The sequence below is a fragment of the Notothenia coriiceps genome, unplaced genomic scaffold, assembly GCF_000735185.1.
Source record: "Notothenia coriiceps isolate Sejong01 unplaced genomic scaffold, NC01 NC01_scaffold00016872, whole genome shotgun sequence".
Lineage (NCBI taxonomy): Eukaryota > Metazoa > Chordata > Actinopteri > Perciformes > Nototheniidae > Notothenia > Notothenia coriiceps.
The window spans coordinates 464,296-471,944 of NW_011349573.1; the positions used below are offsets into that span (position 1 = coordinate 464,296).

General features: G+C 39.2%; 1 long non-coding RNA gene across 1 annotated transcript; it reads right to left on the bottom strand.

Annotated features, from left to right (window-relative positions):
• Positions 1–2,881: 2,881 nt before the first annotated feature.
• Positions 2,882–6,995, bottom strand: LOC104949905 (uncharacterized). Its single transcript, XR_798858.1, has 4 exons — positions 6,956–6,995; positions 3,964–4,004; positions 3,635–3,674; positions 2,882–3,070 (listed from the first exon to the last, which is right to left on the bottom strand). It is a non-coding gene; the product is annotated as an uncharacterized lncRNA (long non-coding RNA).
• Positions 6,996–7,649: the final 654 nt, after the last annotated feature.

The window sequence follows — 7,649 nt, forward strand, 5'->3', positions numbered from 1 at the left end:
TAAACTTGTGCTAGGCACATAGGGTTAGTAAAGGTACCAGAAGAGATTTCTTCTCCCTTGCGTTACCTTTGCAACAAGTACAACGGCAACAAGTCGTAACCTTTGTAAGAATCGAATTGTTACTGTAATAACAAGAATAATTATATTTCCCTCCAGTCCATGAGAAATTTTAGTCGACGATCAAATACCCATGAAAAATGACTCATGTAAAGTTTCAAGAAATGAAACCGAAACTCTATTCTTCAAATCATCACGACAGATGAAAGTGGTCTCATAAAATTTGTACTCTAGACATGAAGTGAACTCACCTGCAATGACTCTAAATAATAATGATCACGCCACCAAACACACATTCAGACTAAAGGAACCAGCCTCTTTGGAAAATGTAAGAAGTAGAAAGTACAGGTATTTGTGTTCAACATGTAAGAAGTAGAAAGTACAGGTATTTGTGTTCAACATGTAAGAAGTAGAAAGTACAGGTATTTGTGTTATAAATGTGAGAAGTAGAAAGTACAGGTATTTGAGTTCAACATGTAAGAAGTCAAAGTAAAAAGTAGTCAGGAAAATAAGTAGTGGAGTAAAATACTGATACCAGAAAAATGTACTGAAGTACAGTAACGAAGTATTTGTACTCCAATACTTCCCAGCTCTGCAAATGAACTTCTAATATTCTCACTTTCTGCCCCATAGAGTGTGTGAAGTCACAGTCCAGTGTAATACCACCTCTATCCACCAGATGGAGCTCTGTAATGACTATTTTCCATCTGGTCATGACAAATGTGTACACATCTGTTTCACTGTGGTGACAGAGTAATGTGAAACTCTGTGAAACGGACTCAAAATGTCAAATTAAGCTTTAAATCTCCAAACATTTACATGGTCTGCTCCTGATTTAATTACTTTGACTATCCCCAACTTTATACACTTTCACATTAGTTCATTATAAAAACTCATTCACTTATAAACACTTGTGTTTGTTTGTAGGATCTCTCTGTCTGAAGCTCACTGTAAGCTGAGTCTCAGACCTAGAGTTGAGGAAGAAGACGCTGTGATCGCCGTGCTGCTCTGTGAGAACTCAGTCACTCTCAAACACGGTACCTTTCTTATTAAAACGTCTCTTTTCAGAGTCATTGTGCACAGTACATTCAAACCTTTATGCGCACATGTACAGACAAGGTGCACAATAGGGGGCTATAGCTCGTTTAGATATATGAAACTGGCTCAAAAAGCGTCTCTTCACGACACGTTCGAAATGTTTAAATTTGCTCATATTTGACATCGCTATTAAATTCATTTTTGTATATTGTTTGTTTTCTGTAAAATAGTGAATTCAACCACTTATTTAGAGGCTTGAAATGGGGTTTCTGCTTCAGTCTTGCCTGCATATCAGTTATCTGTTTTCTTTCATGTTATCATAAACATTTTAAAATTTAGGAAAAGGCACATTACACAAGATTGTATAAGTGTGCACTCCTTATCACCTTCGTAACACTAAAAACTATGAATTCAGAATTACCCTAGCTCACTGACACATCCCATGGTGTCTTGATGTTTTTCTGCCAACATTATACATTTGAACTTGTTCATAAATATGTTATATGCAAAGACACTGGCCTGTATATTTTATTTAATCGCCTTAGTAATACCAGAAGTATATGAATTGAGAAACACCTTAGTTCACCGTGACTTTTATCTTTATCAATTTTAACCAATTCATAAATATGGTATATGCATAAAGATACTGTAAATACAGCTTTCCCCATCACTCTATTAAGCACCAGGGGTTTCAAACTCAATATTTCATTTGATGTGGCCCGTCAGTTTGAAAAGAATGAGTATATTATATTCCGCTTTATAGAAGCACATTGCCCATATACTACATGTCCCACAATGCATCTCATTTTGTGACATGCACACTGAAGAGACTTGCAGTTATTTGCCCTTCTGCTTTCAGACATGAAGTGATTACCCTATCCCATAATAATCCAATGCAGAGGCAATCATGTCATATAATACATTTTATATATATATTTTTTTAGATTGTGTTAAAGTTACAACCGGCGCTTTGAGTGCGGCCATGCGGATGTTGCCCCGCGATGAAATTGAGTTTGACCCCCCTTAATTTATTGATAAATACCATTGTGTCTTATATTTTATGCCAACGTTATACATTTTAACCCACGTATGCATAGACACAGTAAAAACAGCTTTTCACATTATTCTGCTGCATTTTTTCTCCTGACCCTGCAATTGTTTTTAAGCACCATAGGGCCTAAACAAACTATTCATCTAATAAAGTATATATTCATCTTTCCTCCAGGAGCCTCAGCGCTCATTATTCCCCCAGAATCTGTGTTTCCCTGCGACCTGAAAGACGTGGACGGTTTGCAGCGGAGAGACGACATCCTGGAGGATCTGCAGCAGAACATCCTGAGATTTATTTACACCTACGCACCTGGAGCTGGATCCTACATCACAGAGGAGTAAAACCTCCAATCCAGAGGGTCAGAGCACAGGTAGGGAGATCATAATGAACTTTAATATGTACGTCAAGTCATAGTAAGACGCCGTACATCCAAAACACATTCAGGGAAACACCTAATTTACAGGTACGTTGACTAGTTTTGTCTGCATTTAAAGATATGTGTTTTTGTTCAACGGTATTCATTTACTATTGAAAATACAGAAACATTGTACGGGTTGAGAGGAGCATGTGCTGGAAGTTTCTCCTGTCCGTAACATGTACCCTTCGTAGGGTTTGACTGGATCTTAACTATACATTGTCAGGCCTGACTGGCACCCAGTAACTAGAGCCGAACCGCTTCATAAAAGTGGCACCCCAGATGGGACCCCAAAAAAGAAAACACACGTTGGACATCTCTAAGAAGGGATAAAGACAATCTTTATTAATGGAAACACAAATTAACTGTTGACCAATGGCTTCGGAGAGGGACAGGATTATCGGGGAGAATTTGGATCTCTCAGGAAACGCTGCCCTCTGGGGATGATGGAGCGCAGCCACAATACTAATAACATCTTCCGATCAGCATCTTCACCACTTCTGGAGCATCTGAAGGAGAAACAGGACTTTATTAATATCCACACATTTGATCGATAAGGTGTGATTGAGTTCATGAAGCTGGAGATTCAGTTGGTCACAGTGTCACCATCTTGGTGTCTGATGGGTAAACGGCATGTTTGTAAGAAATCATCACTTCTCCAGCTGCTATAGCTCAACTTAAGAAATAAGTACATTTGACTTGAATAAATTAATGCTATTTAAATAGCCAGAGTTGGAAATGCTTAGACTAGAAGTTTAGTTCAAACTAGGGCTGCTCAATTAATCGTATTTTAATTGCAATTACGGCTTGCAACGATACGAAAACGTAATAAAACGATTATTTTTGTATTAATGGTTTTTCATTTGAATTATGCTTAAAGTTCAGGGTAATCAACCGTCAAAAACACTGTTCAAAAAGATTTTATCCAATAAATTGATGTTTCAAAGTAAATGGATAATCGTGATATCAATTATTGCCCCAAATAATCGAGATTATGATTTGACATAATAGAGCAGCCCTAGTTCAAATTAATCAAAACTATTGGAGAAGCTCCAGATGATTTGTGAACTCACCTCCTGATCAGCAGACGGAGGATTGACAGAAGCTCGACATCTGAAGGAGAAACAAGACTGAGATTAATAACAAAACAAAGCTCTAACGTCCTACATGAGTTCATGAAGCTGGAGATTCAGTTGGTCACAGTGTCACCATCTTGGTGTCTGATGGGTAAACGGCATGTTTGTAGAAATCATCACTTCTCCAGCACTAAGAGTTGCTATAGCTCAACTTAAGAAATAAGTACTTTAGACTTGCATACGTTTATACCATTTTAATAACCAGGGTTAGAAATAATTACCTTAAACTAGGAAGTCTATCAAATGAAAGAAAACTTTGAACTCACCTGCTGATCAGGTGCTTTTCTCAGAAGCTTCAGAAGTCGTCCTGAGGAGAAACAAGACCGAGATCAATATCCACTAAATAGATTTAATGTCCTGATTTCTGTTTGCATGCTGGAGATTCAGTTGGTCACAGTGTCACCATCTTAGTGTCTGATGGGTAAACGGCATGTTTGTAGAAATCATCACTTCTCCAGCTGCTATAGCTCAACATAAGGCGAGACACGGCAGGCAAAAACATCGTTTTTCAAGCACTGGTCAATTTTGAGATTTTGATTCTATAACATGTTTTCTTTCAGGCTTTTGGAAAACGTACAAAATGCACATTTAGGTGTTTATTTTACTATAGTTTGTCTATTCCCGTCTGTATATTTCTCCTAAATTCACCAAAAGTTAGCATTCTAACGTAACACAAAGTACCGCGACCGCTGTTTGCACCATGTCATCAGAGGTATCGTTGGAAAGCTCCGTCTCTCCCGCACAATCTCATCGGATCCAAATATGGTCATTTCCTTTGCATCAGCAAACAATCGTGAAAGTACAATGGGGTCTTAAACCAAAAAACGAAATCTCATTGGCTGGTGTCAACTTCTGACAACCTGATTCGTTCAGATGCGTCACGTGGTGTCCTAAAACACTTCCTGGTTAGCTTTCGCTGGAAATTTAAATCTCAAAATGGCAAAAGAACGGCAAAAAAAACATTCACAGAGAAGACGACAACAATTGTCCCTTGCACCAAGCAAGATTATACAAAAAACAAATGACCCCGAACATGAAGTACCTTCACGGAGTGCGTCGAGGCGAAAGCTGTCATTCAAAGAACAGGAGGGTTTAGCTAGCGCCTCGCTGCAATCTTTAAAGGTTGTTTTCTCAAAATGAGTTTTTTCTCCAACATTTCAACTTCAGTAGCACGTAGATACACCAAACCTTCCAGTTATATTCCTATCAATATTCTGAAGGCTTTTACAGAAGGGTTTGTTCATATGTCATTCATATCCTGAATTATACAACATTGGTATAACCTAAAAACATGGCAAAATTGATATCTTTCAGGGTATATGCAGGGAATCTCTGAGGTCAAATCTTAAGACCTTTTTTAAAGACACTTTCCATACATTTTAAGACCTCATCGCAACTTTGAGTTCTAACCGGTTACATTGGCAACACATTTACCGTCACATTTACTATATTGATTGTAAGATAAGCAACGAAAACTAAACAGAGTGCAGACAGATCATACTGAAGCCTCCTCTCCACATGGAACGTCAAACCTCCTGTGAAGGTCAGGTTTAATTGGCAGTATGGCTGCTTTGTTGATTCTGTACCATGTGTTCTTTCATTTCCAGTAAAATCCTCAGAAACCATTAGAAACAGTAATTTGACCAATAAACCAAAAACAAATTGCAAAACTTGAACTAGAAATATGTTAAACTTGGTGAGCCTTTCAGCGGGTCAATGCCAATAGGAGCTCCCTCACAAATACCCAGCGGTTAAATTGGGGCTGGGGCTGTCACGGGGCTAAGCCCTGCAAACATAGGACGCATGCCTCTGACGTCATCACCCTCACACCATTTGTCATGAGTGTTTACAAAAAACGATATCATGCTTAAAAGGTCACATGTCATGCTTTTCCGGTTATTACCCCGCCCCCTTGTGTGTTAATGAAGGGTTTTTCTGCGCATGTAAAAAAACGGTCTGCAGAGTCAAAAACCTCAAAGTACACCCTGTAAGCGAGTAACCACATTCTAAAACAGAAAATACCTCCCCAAACGCCTCGTTGGTGAAACGTCCATCATGGACGTCCATCATCCAGTTTGATTCTTCCGGGTACGTGCCTTTCGTAAGCACGTACCCGGAACTAAACCTGGGCCCCAATCCCAGCGGAGCCGTTAACGTTAAGCCCCCACTGATTGGTCCCAAATTGACCAATCAACACACACAAACACACACTCAGTGCAGGCAGCTCTGCTGATCTCTGCTCCGTGCGCAGGCTGATAACAGACAGTTGGGATCGCGCGAAATTCCTCTCTGCAGACCCATTCTCACAGCGCGTCTATCACCTACCTATAAGAGCAAGCCATTAGTTTATTCTGACTGCAGGTTGAGTTTGGTATACAAGACAGTACGAGTACGTGGAGAAGTATTACTGCTGAATACACAATACTTTACAGAAGATGCTGTATGCGAAACCAACGTGAGTTTGGAAAATTGCACCGTATTTTTTATTTTAGTATACCTCAACAATGAAACTATGATCAGTGGAAATGGCCAATGACATGTGTCCTTATTAGGGTCGATTGACCACCTTGTGTTGACTATTTACTTATATAAAAATAGCAGAATCTCTGTGAGACCGGATATATTTTTGGCTTAGACGAGGACCATACGGTAAAACAGGCATACGAAAAAGGTCCTATCCGTTCACACGCATATTGAATTCATTAACGTGTACGTTCACACTAGACCGCTGGAAACCCAAGCTGTAGAGTACATTGCAGAGACACACCGCGGACCACCCCTGATTTTAGGGGCTGTCGACAGTATTTTTTCTGATTTTTATGGAGTAAAAGAGATATCCAATATCCCTTCTGTAAAAGCCTTAGATACTAAATGACTACAGAAATGAAAAAAAAGAATTTTTGAACCATGGCTTTACCAAAGTCAATTTTCGATTTCTGAAATGTGTTAAAAATATGCGCATATTAAATGAGAATCATGCTAATTTGCATATTTAAATTTTAAACATGCTATTTCAGAAAACACTTGTAATACAAAAAACAATTGCCTTATTGTAAGTAATAACTGGAGAAATTCTAGCTGATACCTTTAGGTAAAAAAATGTACCCTATTCACCTGTGGGTGCTCGCCTATAAGGAATAAGGACGTTTGACTTCAAAGCCCTTTTCCAACCTGGTTATTAAATATGCTGTGAACTGAGCTTCCCTTAGTCTATTAACAAAACTATTGGAGAAGCTCCAGATTATTGTGAAACTCAACCTCCTGATCAGCAGACGGAGATTGACAAAGCTCGACATCTGAAGGAGAAACAAGACCTGAGATTAATAACAAACAAGCCTCCAGTCCTACAGTGAGTTCATGAAGCTGAGATTAGTGGTCACAGGTGTCACCATCATCTGGTGTCTGATGGGTAAACGGCATGTTTGTATAAATCATTCACTTCTCCAGCTGCAGAAATGACTTGACAGAAAACATTTGAGTAAGCTCTGCAATCATTTATGAACCACCTCATGATCAGTGCGTTGGTTTTCATGACGAGACAACTGCTGAAGCTGCTGGAAGGAGAACAAGACTTCTATTATAACAATGCACTCTCTCCACAGTCCTACATGAGTTCATGAGCTGGAGATTCAGGTTAGTCCCCACAGTGATCACCATCTTGGTGTCTGTATGGGTAACGGCATGTTGTAAGAAATCATACACTTCTCCAGCTGCCTATAGCCTCAACTTAAAGATAAAGTTAACATTGACTGCATACATTTAACAACCAGGGTTTGGAAATGCTTCGCTAGGAAGTTGCAGTTCAAATAAACAGAAACTATTGCAGAAGCTCCAGATATTTGTGAACTCACCTCCTGAGTCCAGCAGACGGAGGATTTGACCAGAAGCTCGACATCTGAAGGAGAAACAAGATGAGATTAATAACAAAACACATTTGTCCTAAAACACGTGC